Genomic DNA, 18,202 nt, shown 5'->3' with positions numbered 1-18,202 from the left:
TCTTCACAGACTCCTGAGGAAGTAGAGGTGTCGTTGTGCTTTCTTTGCAGTAATATTTATATGATGGGTCCAGTACAGGTCCTCTGAGATAGTGCCACCCAGGAGTTAAAAGTTACTGACCCTCTCCACCTCTGATCCTCTGATGATTTCTGGCTCATGGACCACTGGTTTCCCTCTCCTGAAGTCTACAATCAATTTCTTGGTCTTATTGATATTGAGTTGTTATTGTACCACTCAGCCAGACTTTCAAACTTCCCCCTGCATGCTGATTCATCCTATCTTTGATACAGCCCACAACAGTGGTGTTGTCAGCAAACTTGGATATCATGTTGAAGCTGTACTTAGCCACACAGTCATAGGTGCAAAGCAAGTAGAACAGGGGGCTAAGTACACATTCCTGTGGTGCTCCTGTGCTGTTGGAGACTGTGAGGGAAATGTTTTGGACAATCTAAACTGACTGGGGTCTACGAGTGAGGAAATCCAGGATCCAATTACACAAGGAGGTATTGAGGCCCAGATTTTGGAAATAAGGAAAGGGAAGATAGAGTATGAAAGTAAATTAGCCCAAAATATAAAAACAGAGAGCAAAAGTTTTTATACATATATAAAGCAGAAGAGGGTGGCTAAAGTTAACGTAGGTCCCTTGGAAGATGAGAAGGGGAAATTGATATTGGGTGATAAGGAAATGGCTGAGGCATTGAACGACTATTTTGTGTCAGTCTTCACAGTGGAGGACACGTCTAATAAGCCAAAGAAGGATGTTATGGACGAAATAGGAGGTGAGGCCCTCAATAAAATTACTGTCACTAAAGAGATAGTGATGAGCAAACTAGAAGGCCTGAAGGTAGGTAAATCCTCTGGCCCTGATGGGATGTATCCCAGGGTGCTGAAGAAATTGGCAGAGGTTATAGTAGACGCGTTGGTAATCATTTACCAAAATTCTGTAGACTCTGGGCAGGTCCTGGCGGATTGGAAGACAGCAAATGTCACGCCAGTTTTTAAAAAAAGGATGTAGGCAAAAGACGGGCAATTACAGGCCAGTTAGCTTAACATCTGTAGTTGGGAAAATGCTTCAAGCTGTCATTAAGGAAGAAAGAGCAAAACATTTAGAAAGGAGTGGTTCCATTAGACAGATGCAGCATGGATTCAGAAAGGGCAGGTCCTATTTGACAAGCTTACTGGAGTTCTTTGAGGACATAATGAGTGTAGTGGATAGAGGGGAACAGGTGGATGTTGAATACTTGGATTTCCAGAAGGCGTTTGATAGGGTGCCGCATAAGAGACTTATAAATAAAATACAGATGCATGAAGTTGGAGGAAGTGTATTGGCATGGATAGTGAATTGGTTAACCAATAGAGACAGAGAGTTGGGTGTTTCTCCTGTTGGCAGTCAGTGGTGAGTGGGGTGCCGCAGGGGTCGGTGCTGGGCCCGCAGCTGTTTACCATTTACATTAATGATTTGGAAGAGGGGACTGAGTGTAGCATAGCAAAATTTGCTGATGACACTAAACTGAGAGTCTGCAGAGGGAAATAGATAGGTTAAGTGAGTGGGCCAAGGTCTGGCAGATGGAATACAACGTTGGTAAATGTGAGATCATCCACTTTGGAAGGAATAATAGAAGAGCAGATTATTATTTAAATGGTGAAAGACTGCAGCATTCTGTTGTGCAGAGAGACTTGGGAGTGCTTGTTCATGAATCACAAAAAGTTGGCTTGCATGTACAACAGGTTATTAAGAAGGCAAACGGAATACTGGCCTTCAGTTCTAGAGGGATTGAATTCAAGAGCAGGGAGGTCATGCTGCAACTGTACAGGGTACTAGTGAGGCTGCACATGGAGAACTGTGTGCAGTTCTGGTCTCCATACTTGAGGAAGGATATACTGGCTTTGGAGGCAGTGCAGAGGAGGTTCACTAGGTTGATTCTGAGGTTGAAGGGGTTAACCTATAAGGAGAGATTGAGTCGCCTGGGACTATACTCTCTGGAATTCAGAAGAATGAGAGGAGATCTTATAGAAACATACAGTATTTTGAAAGGGATAGATAAGATAGAAGTAGGAAAGTTGTTTCCATTGGTAGGTGAGACTAGAACTAGGGGACATTGCCTCAAGATTCAGGGGAGAAGGTTTAGGATGGAGATGAGGGGAAATTGTCTTTCCCAGAGAGTTGTGAACCTGTGGAATTCTCTGCCCAGGGAAGCAGTTGAGGCTTCTTCACTAAATGTATTTAAGGTACAGTTAGATAGATTTTTACATAGTAGGGGAATTAAGGGTTATGGGAAAAAGGCATGATCTTATTGAATGGCGGGCAGGCTCGATGGGCCGGATGGCCTACTTCTGCTTCTATTTCTTATGTTCTTACATACAGATCAGTTTTGAGGGGATGATGGTGTTAAATTCTGAACTGTAATTGATTAAAAAGCATCCTGATACATGCATCTTTGATCTTTTGATGGTGTGTTTTGGGGCCGATTTACGGATCTGGCACATTCCTGACTCTGAGGGAATATGGTGAGGTTTAGTGTGGAATCCACAGACTGGAAGTCTAGTTGACTGCAGAAGGGGTGTGAGGCCAGGATCTTCTCTATTGCTTCTCTCTGATTGATGCAATGAGGGCGCGAGCCCATGATCGAATCCATTGCTTTTCTCTGACTGAGGTGTCAAGCAAGGTTGAATTTGATGAGGATGAGAGCAGAGGACAGACAAGGGTTCAGTGCCATCTGCCAGTATTTGAGCAGTCTTCCCCTCCCGCTTGATAGCTGCTGTCAGAGGAAAATACAGGAGTCTTGTGATCTTCGTTGCCAGGATTGAATGGTGAGGCTGTGGACTCGTTTTGGGGAACTTTGATGTTCATATTGCATGTGTTACTGGATTCTGGTTACTTTTTGATTCTTGCTGTTTTTGGGCGGTTTTAATCAGGTCGAGCAATGCAAACTGGGGTGCTTCAGCGAAGAATGGTCCAGAGCCCTCCATCTGAACTAAACTGAATACTGCACAATTGCACAATTTGCACAATTTGTTCCTTTTTCACATGTTGGGTGTTCGATTTTTCTTGAATGGGTTCCATGGTGTTTCTTTGTTTCAAGGCTGCCTGCAGGAGGACAAATCTCAGAATAATATTCTGTATATATACTTATGTCGTTGTTAGGTCACATCTGGAATTTCCAGATTGTGGACGATTTCCCTCCACGCCATTCTGGGAAATCATGTACTCGGCAATTACAGCAGTGGCTTACCTTTGCCTTCTGCCGGGTGAGCTTAAAGAGATCACCAGCTCTTGCAGTGGATGACCAAGATGGCTAAGTGTCTTGTCGAGCTGTTAGCACTCCATCACGCCTGCTGGGCTGCCTTCTTGACCGTTGGACCATTAATCGGTCTCCTTCACTCAATCTGCCAAAGCCAGACTTCACATGCTGGCAACACACACAAAAGATGCTGGTGAACGCAGCAGGCCAGGCAGCATCTATTGGAAGAGGTACAGTTGACGTCTCGGCCTGAAACGTCGACTGTACCTCTTCCAATAGATGCTGCCTGGCCTGCTGTGTTCACCAGCATTTTTTTGTGTGTGTTGCTCAAATTTCCAGCATCTGCAGATTTCCTCGTGTTTGCGCTTCACACGCTGGGACAGGCAGATCCCCTGCCTCACCGAGGGTCGAAGACCTGTCAGCTACCCTCACCTGGTTTGCCTTGTTTGCCAAGACGGCTTACTGGGGTGTGGCCACTGCACGTACTACAGCTACCTGGAGCAACAGGTGAGAGCTGAGCGCCAGGTGGGGACCAAAGGTGGACGAACTGCCCTGAAAAGGGCATAGCAGCCCCACCCCGCCACTAGAGGTTCTACCCCTTGCCTAGACATCCCATACACCCCATATTTAATTTGCTAATAAATATACTTTGAACTTTTGAAAATGTGGCCTAAATAAAGTTCTACGCAGCTGGAACATAACTTCCCAAATTTTATTTTTAATGCCTCAAGCGATAAACTCTCTTCCTCTTTCCATGGATGCTACCTGATCTGCCATGTGTTTTCAGCATTTTCTGTTTTTATTTCTGATTTGCTGTATATGCAGTATCTTGCTACAACTTAGGACTGAAAAATCAGTCTACTCTAGATATACTGTAAATCATTATTAGAATTAGCAAAAGGTGCATGCCACAGGAAAGAGTAAAACACCCTCATAAGTTTTTGCATATTTTAATTTTACTCTAAGCAGGCAGCTAGCCAACACTGCACAGAGTTATTTATTTGCTTATGTGTTTGTTTGTTTATCTGTGTATTTATTTGTTTGCTCATTTATTTGAAGGCATGACAGCAGCTACATTTCGTTAGGAGTTTGAGGAGATTTGGTATGTCACCAAACTCACTTGTAAATTTCTGCAGATGTAGAATGGAGAGCATTCTGAATGGCTGCATCACTGTCTGGTATGTGGGTTGGTGGGTGTGGAGGGGAGGGGGCTACTGCACAGGATCGAAGTAAACTGCAGAGAGTTGTAAACTCTGTCAGCTCCATCATGAGCACGAGTCTCCTAGCATCCAGGACATCTTCAAGGAGAAATGCCTCAAAAAGGTGTCATGCATCATTAAGGACCCCCATCACCCAGGACATGCCCTCTTCTCATTGCTACAGGGAGGAGGTACAGGACCCTGAAGGCACATACTCAATGATTCACGAGCAGCTTCTTACCCTCTGCCGTCCGATTTCTGAATGGACATTGAACCCATGAATACGAAGTCACTACTTTTTTAAACTTTTTATTTTTGCACTACTTTTTTAACTTATCCATTTATTATACCTATACTTAATGTAATTCACAGTTTTTCTTCTATTATCATGTGTTGCATTGTACTGCTACTGCAAAGGCAACAAATTTCATAACCTACACTGGAGATATTAAACCTGATTCTGAATATTTAGTCACTTACTTTCTATCTACCTATTATTTATTTATTATTTGTCTCTTTATTTATTGTTTGAAGTAAATATATAACATGGTAACAGGCCTTTCAGGCCCAGCGAGCCTGTGCCAACTATGTGACTATTTAACAAGCTAACCTGTACTTCTTTGGAATGTGGGAAGAAACTGGAGCACCCGGACGAAAACCACACGGTGACGGGGAGAACGTACAAACTCCTTACAGAGAGCGGCAGGAATTGAACCTGGTTTGCTGGTGCTGGAATAGCGTTATGCTAACCGTTACACTACAGTTCCACCCCGATTTGATGCCCAAGATCTTCATAACTTGAAAACAAATTCCATCACTGAAAGACATGTACCCTTTGTACATAAAGCCCTTGAGACATAACTAAAAGTTATAATACGCCACTCAATGGATTTGAGTATTTTCATCCCAGTTCACTGGTTCAAATAAAGTGCTTCAAGCAGGCAAGATTTTATTCTGTAACCTTTGGGGATATGCCTTGTGATTGCTTTATTTCTAACTGGGGCTCCCTAACATTCAGCTCTTTATAGTGATAGCAGTCAGCCAGTTCCCAAGTTAGTCAAAATCATCCAATCTGAAGGTTTTTCCAATAACTATACTCGGAGTCTAACTGCCGACCCATTTCTCAATCATTCAATTTATTAAAGTTGCAGTAATAAACAGGATTAATTTTCTTCCCATGCATGTCCCTCCGTAAAATAAAGATAGCTGGATGAAGAAAATCATCTCTTTGTTGTGGACAAATAAATTGGTTTATTACTGTCACGAGTACATCGGGTAGAGGGTGGAGATTCACCTCTACCAAAGGAGGCGTAAGATGCTCCTTCCCTCTGCTAGCCTGCAGGTCACCCTTGGGCAAGGTGTAGCACCTACTTAGCCTCCCCGATCAGGGTCACGTGACGCCATGGGAGCGGGTGGTGGATGGTCGTATGAGCAGCTAGTACGTATCACAAGTCCTGGTTATGAGATCACTGACCTCAAGCAGACAATCCTTGAAAATTATGTCCGGGATCACCCACTTTGTAAAGACACCACCCAGAAGAAGTCAGAGTGGCAATGCCAAGAACAATCACTTTCAGAGAAAGACCATGCTCACCTACATCATATGACACAGCATAACAAATGAATGAATGTTGAAGAATCTTGCTTTGCATGTGATCCACACAGTCATCAATACATCCAGGTAGAACAAGGGAAAAGCAATAGCAGATTGCAGAATGTAGTGTTAAATCTACTGAGGAAGCGCAGTACACACAGACAATAAGGTATAACAATATATATTGTGTGATTAAGAGTTCAATTTATACAAGGAAATCTTCTAACAGGAATACATTCAGTAATAATAACCAGTTCACTAATCCTATCATAGTGCAATGGTAACACGTGCTTTTAGGCTTTTGTATTTTCTGCCTGAACAGAAGGAGGAAAAGAGAGAATATCTGGGGTGGGTAGGGTCTTTGATTATGTTGGCTGTGTTATCAATGCACTGAGAATTGTGGACAGAGTCAAAAGTGGGGGGAGGCTGATTTACACGATGTTCTGAGCTGTGTCCACAACTCACTGTGGTTTCTCATAGTCTGGGCAGACTAAGCCATCATGCTTCCCATAGTCATCGTTACGTGCCATGTCGTATGACGAGGGTAATCATGGTCTTTCCATGACTATGATTGGTCTTGACAATTTTTTCTGCAAAAGTGGTTTTCCACTCCTTGCCAAGGGTGACCTGCAGGCTAGCAGCAGGAAGAATTGCCTTACTCTTTCTTTGGTAGAGATGTATTTCCACCCTGCCACCCTGAATTCTCTAGTGCATTTATAAAAATTGCTGAGGGTCAATAGGACATGCTGAGGAACCTGAGGAAGTTGACCTTTAGTCAAGTTGGCCTTTAGCCACCTGAGGAAGTTGAGGTGTTTGTGCATTGTTTTGGCCACAGCATCTACATGATTGAATCAGGACAGGCTCTTGATGATACTTACTCCTAGGAACTTGAAGCTCACAACCATCTTGACTCAACACCATCAATGTCAACAGCAGCATGTTCACTACCTCCCTTCCTGAAGACAATGGCCAGTTGTTTTCTTTTCCTGACACTGAGGGAAATATCATTCGCATGACAGAATAGCACTAGGCTCTCGATCTCCTTCCTGTAGAAGTGTGTTTTGTGTGTATATGAGGTGTTTGTAAGAACTAAGCCTGACTCTGTGATCAGAGGGAGATGGGGGTGGGGGGAAGAATTGAGGAATGCAGGAGAAATAGAGGATTAAATAGTTAGGGGAGCAGACAAAGTTCAAAGTAAATTTATTATCAAAGTACATATTTATCACCATATATAACCCTGAGATTTGTTTTCTTGCGGACAGGCACAGTAAATCCAAAAAACACAATAAAATCAATGTAAGGCTGCACTCACAGGACGGACAAATAACAGATATGCAAAAGACAACAATCTGAACAAAATACAAATGAAAAAAATCAATAAATATTGAGAACATGAGATGAAGAGTTCTTGAAAATGAATCCATAGCTTGTGGAAACAGTTCAGTGATGGGATAAGTGAAATTGAGTCAAGTAGTACCCTATGGTTGAGGAGTAATAACTGTTCCTGAACCTGGTGCAGCTCCTGTATCTTTTTCCTGATAGCAGCAGCAAGAAGAGAACATGGCTTAGATGATAACTGTCCTTGCTGATGGATGCTGCTGTCCTGTAACAGTGCTCCATGTAGATAGGAGATTCTGTGGTTGTGAGACTCCTGGATGTCAGGGTCAGGGACATCACAAATCAGGTCCATAGCATTCTACAGAGGGAGAGTGGACAGCTGGAATTTGTGGATATCCTGCACATTGGTACCAACAACACAGGAAGGAAAAGCAATAAGGTCCTGAAGAGACAATATAGGGAGCTAGATAGGAAGCAGAAAAGCAGGAGTTCTGGACTGCTACAGGTGAGGGTAAGAAGAGGCTGGTTTGACAGATGATTGTGTAGCTGAGGAATTAGTGCGGGGTAAAGGACTTCAGACTTATGATTCATTGGGATCTCTTCTGAGAAACATACGACCTGTACAAAAAGGATTGGCTAAACCTGAACCCGAGGCACCTGCAGGCAAATTTGAAAGAGCTTTTTGGGAGGGATTAAACTAAATTTGGCAGGTGGATGGAACTGGACTGATAGGTCTGAAGATGGGGCATTCGATATATAAGTAGATACAGCATGTAGAGCCCGTGCAGAAGAGCAGGCAGTTGATAGGGAAAAATTGAAGTCAATGTGTTGGGTTAAAGTGTGTCTATTTTAGAATCAAAATCAGAATTAGGTTTATTATCACTGGCATGTGTCGTGAAATTTATTAACTTTGCAGAAGCTGTACAATACAATACATGATAATAGAGAAAGAAAAAAATAAGTAAATCAATTACATTAAGTTCATATATATAGTAAATAGTTTTTATGTAAAATAAATAGTTTTTATGTAAAACAAAAAGTGAGGTCGTGTTCATGGGTTCCATGTCCATTTAGTAATCGGATGGCAGAGGGGAAGAAGCTGTTTCTGAATCACTGAGTGTGTGGCTTCAGGCTTCTGTATCTCCTTCCTGATGGTGACAATGAGAAGAGGGCATGGCCTGAGTGATGGTGTCCTTAATAATGGAATCGCCTTTCTGAAGTACCGCTCCGGAAGATGACTTGGATACTGCGGAGGCTAGTACCAAAGATGGAGCTGACTAATTTTACATCTTTCGGTCCTGTGCAGTGGTGTTATGAGATGCCCCCAACCGCACCAGCTTCCGGGATTTGGATGCTCAAACTCCCCGAAGTACGGACAGCTGACATCGTATCTTTTGAGGCTGACAGCTGACGGCTAATCTTTTGAGCACCAAGAATTGATTGTTTAAGGATCAGATGAACTGTGCTTCGGTGCTCAGTCATAAGCCTACTGGTGATATCATCTGGCATTTTTTTGTTCTCAGATCCAGTTTGATGCTTTGTCTCAAACCTTGCTTCAGATACCCCAGCATTTGGGTCCTAACTATCCTCATCAAGGATTTTCATCAAATATGATTAAGCCAACATGGATCCAGTGGTGTATCTGAGCCTTTTGTCCGCTGTGGCCAGCCATAATGAGAACATTTGCAGACAGAACCTGGAGACAGACGACCTCCAGGTTGCCTTTTGCCAGCTGTTGCAGGAGGGAAGCCAAAGCCGCTCCAGAGAAGCTGTTGGTCATTCTGCAGAGCCAGTCCATCTTCCAACTCTGGAGAGATTCGACGGTGACCCGGGTTCTTGCCTCGGCTTCCTCGTCCAATGTTCGTTAGTATTTGAACTTCTGCTGTCACGGTTCCCTTCAGAGCTCGGCAAGGTGGATTTATTTATCTCTCTTCTGACTGGAAGAGCCCTGGCCTAGGCCACCAGCCATTGAGAATGAGGGTCAGGGATTTAATCAAATTCAGAGGAATTCAATGGCTGCCATAATGAAGGTGTTTCATCACCCTGCCAGAGACAGCCGAGCCTCAAACCACCTGATGAAGATTCAACAGGGGTAATGGTCAGCAGCTAACTACACCATTGAATTCTGGTCCTTGGCCCAGAGAGCGGTTAGAAAGGGGTGGCCTTGGCCATGCTACACCACCACGGACTCCAAGATGAGCTGAAAGATGCCCTCACCTTGGGAGAGCCAGCAGACAATTTAGAGGTTTTGATCAGTCCATCCATCTTGATAATCGTCTAGCAAAGCGAGAATGGAACCACTTCAGGAGGTCGAAGACAGTAAGTCCAAGCCAAGTCTCTATGCATTGCAGTTCCACTCCCCAACCTCAGACCATGACCAGCCCGTTACCTGCTCAAGATCCGGTCGAACACATGCAGGTTGGTGGCACTGGACTATCCGCCGATGAGAGGTCCTGGCATTGGAGTCAAGGTCACAGCTTTCACTGCAGGGAAGCAGGTCACCTGCAGGCTGAATGTCCGAATCTGTGGCCATCGGGAGGACTGAGACAGTAGCAGCCACTACACCCAATCCCACGGATTCTGGATTTGTGTTAAAGGTGAAGTTTAGCTGGGGTAAGAACTTTAGGCTGGTAGAGGCTTTTGTGGACTCAGAGTCAACGGGTAATTTTCTGGATTTAAGAACTGCCTGTCAGTCCGACATACCACTGCGAGAGCTGAGCCAGCCCGTGCCCACAACAGTCCTGGATGGCCACCCACTAGGGTCCGGGCAGATCCAGCAACAGACAGTCGGTTGCAGATTGGCATGCAGTAGTCTCTCCCTTCCTTGAGACCCGGCGGTTGGAAACATTAGGCTAAGCGGCAAGTTTCCCAGACTGATTAGGCATCCTATAGTTCAGAAGAGGTCCACGGAGATGCCCCAGCAGTTTGGGAAACTTGCCATTAAGCTTAAGGAATCCACCTGCCAGGTCTCAAGGAAGGGAGAGACTCCTGTATGCTGGTCCTTGGAGTCTGCTCCCTCGCTACTTTTGCCTGAGGATACAGATGGGGATTTTGTCTCTGATTTGCCACTGTTTCTATGAAGGAATTTTGTGAGCGTAGGAAGAGGACTCACAGGTCTGTCGAATCACCCCTATCATAGGAGCCTTGGAAGTTGTCCTCAAAGGAAGATCTTGAGGAGATAGCAACACTCAGACCAGTCAAAATCCTTTCCGTCTACAAGGACTTGGAGGAGGTCTTCAGCAAGGGAAAGCCCTCAACTCTTCCACCGCATCCAACCCTACGGCTGTGCTATAGACCTGCTACCCAGTATTTGTTCCCAGCGAGGTCGATTGTACGTGCTTCCAAGCCCAGAGGGAAGCACTATAGAGGAGTATATAAGCTCTTGCCACGGGCTTTATTCTGCCCTCCACCTCACCCACCAGTGCAAGCTTCTTCTTCGTAGAAAAGAAAGATGAGACCCTGAGGCTGTATTTTGATTATAGGGGATTACGGCACATAATGGTCAAGAATCATGACCCCCTTCCACTCATGAATGCGGTTTTTGAGATACTCCAATGAGCGAGGGTATTCACAAAACTAAACCTAAGGAGTGCATACAATTTGGTCTGTATTAGGGAAAGCGATGAGTAGAAGACTGAATTCAATACACCGACAGGGCACTATGAGTATCTGGTTTTGCCCTTCGGCCTTGCAATTGCTCCAGATATTTTCCAGACCTTTATAAATGACATGCTCTGGAACACTCTGCATAAGTACACCATTGTCTACCTGGATAATATCTTAATCTTCTCAAAGTCCATAAGGAGCATTTTGCTCATGTCAGGGACATCTTAAAGAGGCTTCTTGACCATGGATTTAATGTCAAGTAGGGTAGTTCAGAATTTCATGTGACAACTGTTTCAGTGTTGGGTTCATCCTCTCTAATGGCAATCTCAAGATGGACCCTACCAAGACCAGGCAATCGGAGACTGGCCACCACCATCCAGTGTCAAACAAGTCCAGTGGTTCCTGGGGTTTGCAAACTTCTACCAGAAGTTCATCTTGGTGGCAGCTCCGCTGATGGTGCTAACTAAGAAATCCATAGGCCCTGTTTTCTTTATGATTGAAGCGGAGCTTAAACAGTGATTAACAACAGCTCCCATCATGGTTTCTTCTAACCCAGATCTTCCCTTCATCAAGGAAGTGGACACCTCAGACATTGGAGTGGGGGCCGTCTTGTTCCAATGACATCGTTTAGATGGTAAACTGCACCTGTGTGCATTCTTCTCCAGGCAGCTATCCCCAGCAGAGAGGAACTATAAAACTGGGAATTGGGAGCTTCTTGTGGTTATGTTAGCCTTGGAGGAAAGGTGTCAATGGCTGGAGGGGGCCAAGAACCCCTTTATCATTTGGACTGAACACAAGAACCTGGCTTATATTCAGGAGGCCAAGAGGCTGAATTCCAGGCAGGCCAGGTGAGCTTTGTTCTTTAGTCACTTTGAAGCCATCCTAACCTACTGACTAAGGTTGAAAGACCAGAAGCCAGATGCCCTGTCCCATTAGTTTGATGAACTGGAGTGAGAGGAGCAGCCTACCACCATTTAGCCCCAGGCCAGAGTGGTAGCACCAATTCATTGGGGTATTGATACTCTTGTTCCCAAAGCTCAAGCTCAAGGGGAGATTCCTTGGAAAGGTCCTCTGGGTAGGCTGTTTGTCCCAAGTTCCGTCTGGTCCCAGATACTCCAGTGGGGACATTTGTCGAGAAGAAACACACACCTAGGGATTGAGAAGACTTCGAATTCATCAAGAGGTGGTATTGGTGGCCTGGAATGATGAAAGAGGTCTGGCAGTACGTGCAGGCATAGGAGATCTTAAGTTTTCCTGTCTCCCTTCTTTTTTTGCATCTCTTTGTCTTTCAAGGTACTGTTGATATTTCACTGGGTCTTCCTTAATTGTGTTTCATATTTTTCTGATTGGTCTGCTGATGATTTTGGGGCCACCTTGACAACTTAACTGCCAGTTGTGTGACGGTAATGACATGTTATGGTAATGACATTTCTCACTTTTTGAAGAAAAGGTTAGTTAAGTCTCGCACTTGCTAACTCAACTGGATAGCTAGCTTGTAAATGTAATTGAAATATACAGAAACAAAGTGCAGTTACTTATTTCTGTTAAAACAATCAAATCGTAACTTGTTTGGTAATGACATGTAATTAACATACTCGCAGATCAGGAGGTATAAATCTTAAAATTACTCACATTTCTGGACATCAAAATATCAGCCACATGCTCCCCTGTCACTTCTCATTTCCATGGCAACCATATTAGCAGTTGTTTGAAAAAACTTAATGAGCTCGAAAATATGTGTTGCATGTCGGTAATGACAGAAGTGTTGGGGACAACAATTCTTTAACATAAAAATATGTAAAAATTGTATTAAAAACCCACGTGAATTTAAAGCAACACACATATAAGTTGCTGGTGAACACAACAGGCCAGGCAGCATCTCTAGGAAGAGGTACAGTCGACGTTTCGGGCTGAGACCCTTCGTCAGGACTCACCTGCAGATTTCCACATGAATTTAACATGTGTTTTAAAAGTTCATCTGTGAAAATATAAACTAAAAGTTTGGTGAATTTGGAACTTATTATTACTTTAGTTTGAAGACAAAGTTACAGAGTCCTGGTAGGGAACAAGCCCAAAATAGTGAAATTCTGGCACATTCAAGTTTTTAACTCATTTGAAAGTTAAGAAAGTATTATTTATGAAGCATACTGAAAAAACTTCAGAGTTACTATTACATAACTTTTAAAACTACAGTACTTGATTTTGTAAAAACTATTTTTTCCTTGATAATCTATACCAGGGACAGGTAAGTCACAGAAATTAAAGAATCACTCAGGCACGTCCTTCTACTCTGAGGTTATGGCCTTTGCTCTGAGATTCCCACACTATAGAAAACATCCTTTCCATATCGACTCCTTCTGGGCCTTTCAATACTCAATAGGTTTCAATATTTGATCAATTTTAATGCCAAAAGTATCAGGAACAAGAGTGATGAACTTAGGGAATGGTTCAGTACATGCAACTTATGACATGAACATTACGGACTCTTGGCTATCACAAGAGCAAGAATGGCTGCTAGATTCTTGCTGGCTTCTTCTGGGTTTAGATGCTTCAAAAGGGACAAAGAGTTTGGGGATCAGATGGCTAATCAGGAATATCATATCTGCAGAAAGGGCGGATGGTCTGGAAGACTGTCTTTTGAATCAGTGTGTGTGTGAAAGTCAGAAACTGAAAGGGAGCAATCACTCTATTGGGAGTATTCTCCAGACAGCACCCACACCCCGCATCCCCATCCATAGCAACAGACATACTGAAAAACAGTTCAGGTGGCAGATTTTGGAAAGGTGCAAAATATAACAGGGTTGTTATCATGGGTGACTTAAAATTCCCTAATATAGATTGGCGCCACCTTAGTGCAATAGGTTTAGATGGGGTGAAATTTATTACATGTTTCCAAGAAGGATTCCTGACACAATATGTAGACAGCCCTAATACAGGAGAGGCCATACTAGATTTGGTGCTAGGTAATGAACCGGGTCAGAGGTCAGAGGTCAGATCTCATGATGGGTGAGCATTTCAGAGACAGTGACCCCCAACTCCTTGACCTTTACTATAGCCTTGGAGAGGGATAGCAGCAGGCAGAAAGGGCAAGTATTTAATTAGAACCATAGAACCATGGAAACTACAGCACAGAAACAGGCCTTTTGGCCCTTCTTGGCTGTGCCGAACCATTTTCTGCCTAGTCCCACTGACCTGCACACGGACCATATCCCTCCATACACCTCCCATCCATGTATCGGTCCAATTTATTCTTAAATGTTAATAAAGAACCTGCATTTACCACCTCATCTGGCAGCTCATTCCATACTCCTACCACTCTCTGTGTGAAGAAGCCCCCCCAATGTTCCCTTTAAACTTTTCCCCCCCCTCACCCTTAACCCATGTCCTCTGTTTTTTTTCTCCCCTTGCCTCAGTGGAAAAAGCCTGCTTGCATTCACTCTATCTATACCCATCATAATTTTATATACCTCAATCAAATCTCCCCTCATTCTTCTATGCTCCAGGGAATAAAGTCCTAACCTATTCAACCTTTCTCTGTAACTGAGTTTCTCAAGTCCTGGCAACATCCTTGTAAACCTTCTCTGCACTCTTTCAACCTTATTTATATCCTTCCTGTAATTTGGTGACCAAAACTGAACACAATACTCCAGATTCGGCCTCACCAATGCCTTATACAACCTCATCATAACATTCCAGCTCTTATACTCAATACTTTGATTAATAAAGGCCAATGTACCAAAAGCTCTTTTTACGACCCTATCTACTTGTGACGCCACATTTAGGGAATTTTGTATCTGTATTCCCAGATCCCTCTGTTCTACTGCACTCCTCAGTGCCTTACCATTAATCCTGTATGTTCTACCTTGGTTTGTCCTTCCAGCATGTAATACCTCACACTTGTCTGTATTAAACTCCATCTGCCGTTTTACAGCCCATTTTTCCAGCTGGTCCAAGTCCCTCTGCAGGCTCTGAAAACCTTCCTCACTGTCTACTACACCTCCAATCTTTGTATCATCAGCAAATTTGCTGATCCAATTTACCACATTATCTCCAGATCATTGATATAGAAACATAGAAACATAGAAAATAGGTGCAGGAGTAGGCCATTCGGCCCTTTGAGCCTGCACCGCCATTTATTATGATCATGGCTGATCATCCAACACAGAACCCCGCCCCAGCCTTCCCTCCATACCCCCTGACCCCCGTAGCCACAAGGGCCATATCTAACTCCCTCTTAAATATAGCCAATAAACTGGCCTCAACTGTTTCCTGTGGCAGAGAATTCCACAGATTCACCACTCTCTGTGTGAAGAAGTTTTTCCTCATATCGGTCCTAAAAGGCTTCCCCTCTATCCTCAAACTGTGACCCCTCGTTCTGGATTTCCCCAACATCGGGAACAATCTTCCTGCATCTAGCCTGTCCAATCCCTTTAGGATCTTATACGTTTCAATCAGATCCCCCCTCAATCTTCTAAATTCCAATGAGTACAAGCCCAATTCATCCAGTCTTTCTTCATATGAAAGTCCCGCCATCCCAGGAATCAATCTGGTGAACCTTCTTTGTACTCCTTCTATGGCAAGGATGTCTTTCCTCAGATTAGGGGACCAAAACTGCACACAATACTCCAGGTGTGGTCTCACCAAGGCCTTGTACAACTGCAGTAGTACCTCCCTGCTCCTGTACTCGAATCCTCTCGCTATAAATTCCAGCATACCATTCGCCTTTTTCACTGCCTGCTGTACCTGCATGCCCACTTTCAATGACTGGTGTATAATGACACCCAGGTCTCGTTGCACCTCCCCTTTTCCTAATCGGCCACCATTCAGATAATAATCTGTTTTCCTATTTTTGCCACCAAAGTGGATAACTTCACATTTATCCACATTAAATTGCATCTGCCATGAATTTGCCCACTCACCCAACCTATCCAAGACACCCTGCATCCTCTCAGCATCCTCCTCACTGCTAATACTGCCACCCAGCTTCGTGTCATCTGCAAACTTGGAGATGCTGCATTTAATTCCCTCATCCAAGTCATTAATATATATTGTAAACAACTGGGGTCCCAGCACTGAGCCTTGCGGTACCCCACTAGTCACCGCCTGCCATTCTGAAAAGGTCCCGTTTATTCCCACTCTTTGCTTCCTGTCTGCTAACCAATTCTCCACCCACACCAATACCTTACCCCCAATACCATGTGCTTTAAGTTTGCACACTAATCTCCTGTGTGGGACCTTGTCAAAAGCCTTTTGAAAATCCAAATATACCACATCCACTGGTTCTCCCCTATCCACTCTACTAGTTACATCCTCAAAAAATTCTATGAGATTCGTCAGACATGATTTTCCTTTCACAAATCCATGCTGACTTTGTCCCATCATTTCACCGCTTTCCAAATGTGCTGTTATCACATCCTTGATAACTGACTCCAGCAGTTTCCCCACCACCGACATTAGGCTAACCGGTCTATAATTCCCCGGTTTCTCTCTCCCTCCTTTTTTAAAAAGTGGGGTTACATTAGCCACCCTCCAATCCTCAGGAACTAGTCCAGAATCTAACGAGTTTTGAAAAATTATCACTAATGCATCCACTATTTCTTGGGCTACTTCTTTAAGCACTCTAGGATGCAGACCATCTGGCCCTGGGGTTTTATCTGCCTTCAATCCCTTCAATTTACCTAACACCACTTCCCTACTAACATGTATTTCGCTCAGTTCCTCCATCCCACTGGACCCTCTGTCCCTTACTATTTCTGGAAGATTATTTATGTCCTCCTTAGTGAAGACAGAACCAAAGTAATTATTCAATTGGTCTGCCATGTCCTTGCTCCCCATAAGATATAGATGACAAATAACAATGAACCAAGCACTGATCCCTGTGGCACACCACTAGTCACAGGCCTCCACTCAGAGAAGCAATTCTCTACCACCACTCTTTGGCTTCTTCCATTGAGCCGATGACTAATCCAATTTACCACCTCTCCATGTATACCTAGCAACTGAATTTTCCTAACTAACCTCCCATGCGGGACCTTGTCAAAGGCCTTACTGAAATCCATGTAGACAATATCCACTGCCTTCCCTTCATCCACTTTCCTGGTAAGCTCCTCGAAAAACTCCAATAGATTGGTCAAACATGACCTACCACACACAAAGCCATGTTGACTCTCCCTAATAAGTCCCTGTCTATCCAAATGCTTGTAGATTCTGTCTCTTAGTACTCCCTCCAATAACTTACCTACTACCGACATTAACCTCACAGGCCTATAATTTCCCGGATTACTTTTCGATCCTTTTTTAAACAACGGAACAACATGAGCCACTCTCCAATCCTCCGGGGTAGGGAGAATTATGATGCTATTAGGCAGGAATTTGGGTGCATCAGTAAGGAACGAAGGTACTTAGGGAAATGTCCAGGTTATTTGGGAAGCATTTGCATAGGGTTCTGGACAGGTTTGTCCATTGAGGCAGGAAAAGGATGATTGGATGAAGGGACCATGGCTGACAAAAGATGTCAAATATCTAGTTAAGAGGAAGAAAGGAGCTTACTTAAGGTTTAGGAAGCAAGGATCAGACAAGGCTCTAGAGAGTTACAAGATATCCAAGAAGAATGGACATGGAGGAGGAAATAGGGACATGGAAAGCCTTGGTGAGTAGGATTAAGGAAAATACCATGGAATTCTACATGTAGGGGAAGAATTGGAAGATGACTAAAGTGAGAGTAGAACTACTTTCAGTGATAGAAGAGGAAACATATGCCTAGAATCAGAGGAGGTAGGGGAAGTCCCTAATGAATGCTTTGCTTCAGTACTCACCAGTTAGAGGGAACTTAACACTTGTGAGGTTTGTGTAATACGGGCTGCTATGCTGGAACGTGTCAACATTAAGACAGGGGATGCGCTGGAACTCTTGAAAAGCATTAGGATAGTTAAGTCCCCAGGGGCCAGATGGGATATATCCTAGTTTACTTCGGCAAGGGAAAGGATTGCTGCAAATTTATTGATAATCCTTGCATCCTCACTGGTCACAGTAGTACCAGATGATTGGAGGGTGGCAAATGTTATAGCTTTGTTCAAGAAAGGGAGTAGGGATGACCTTGGGAATTACAGACCAGTGAGTGGGAAAATTAGAACATAGACGTCGCAGCACAGTAGAGGATCTTTGGTCCACATAGTTATGCTGACTTTTTAACCTACTCCCGTTTGTTTGTTATGCACCATGTC

Source organism: Mobula hypostoma, chromosome 7 (assembly GCF_963921235.1).
Source record: "Mobula hypostoma chromosome 7, sMobHyp1.1, whole genome shotgun sequence".
NCBI lineage: Eukaryota > Metazoa > Chordata > Chondrichthyes > Myliobatiformes > Myliobatidae > Mobula > Mobula hypostoma.
This window is presented reverse-complemented; position numbering follows the sequence as displayed.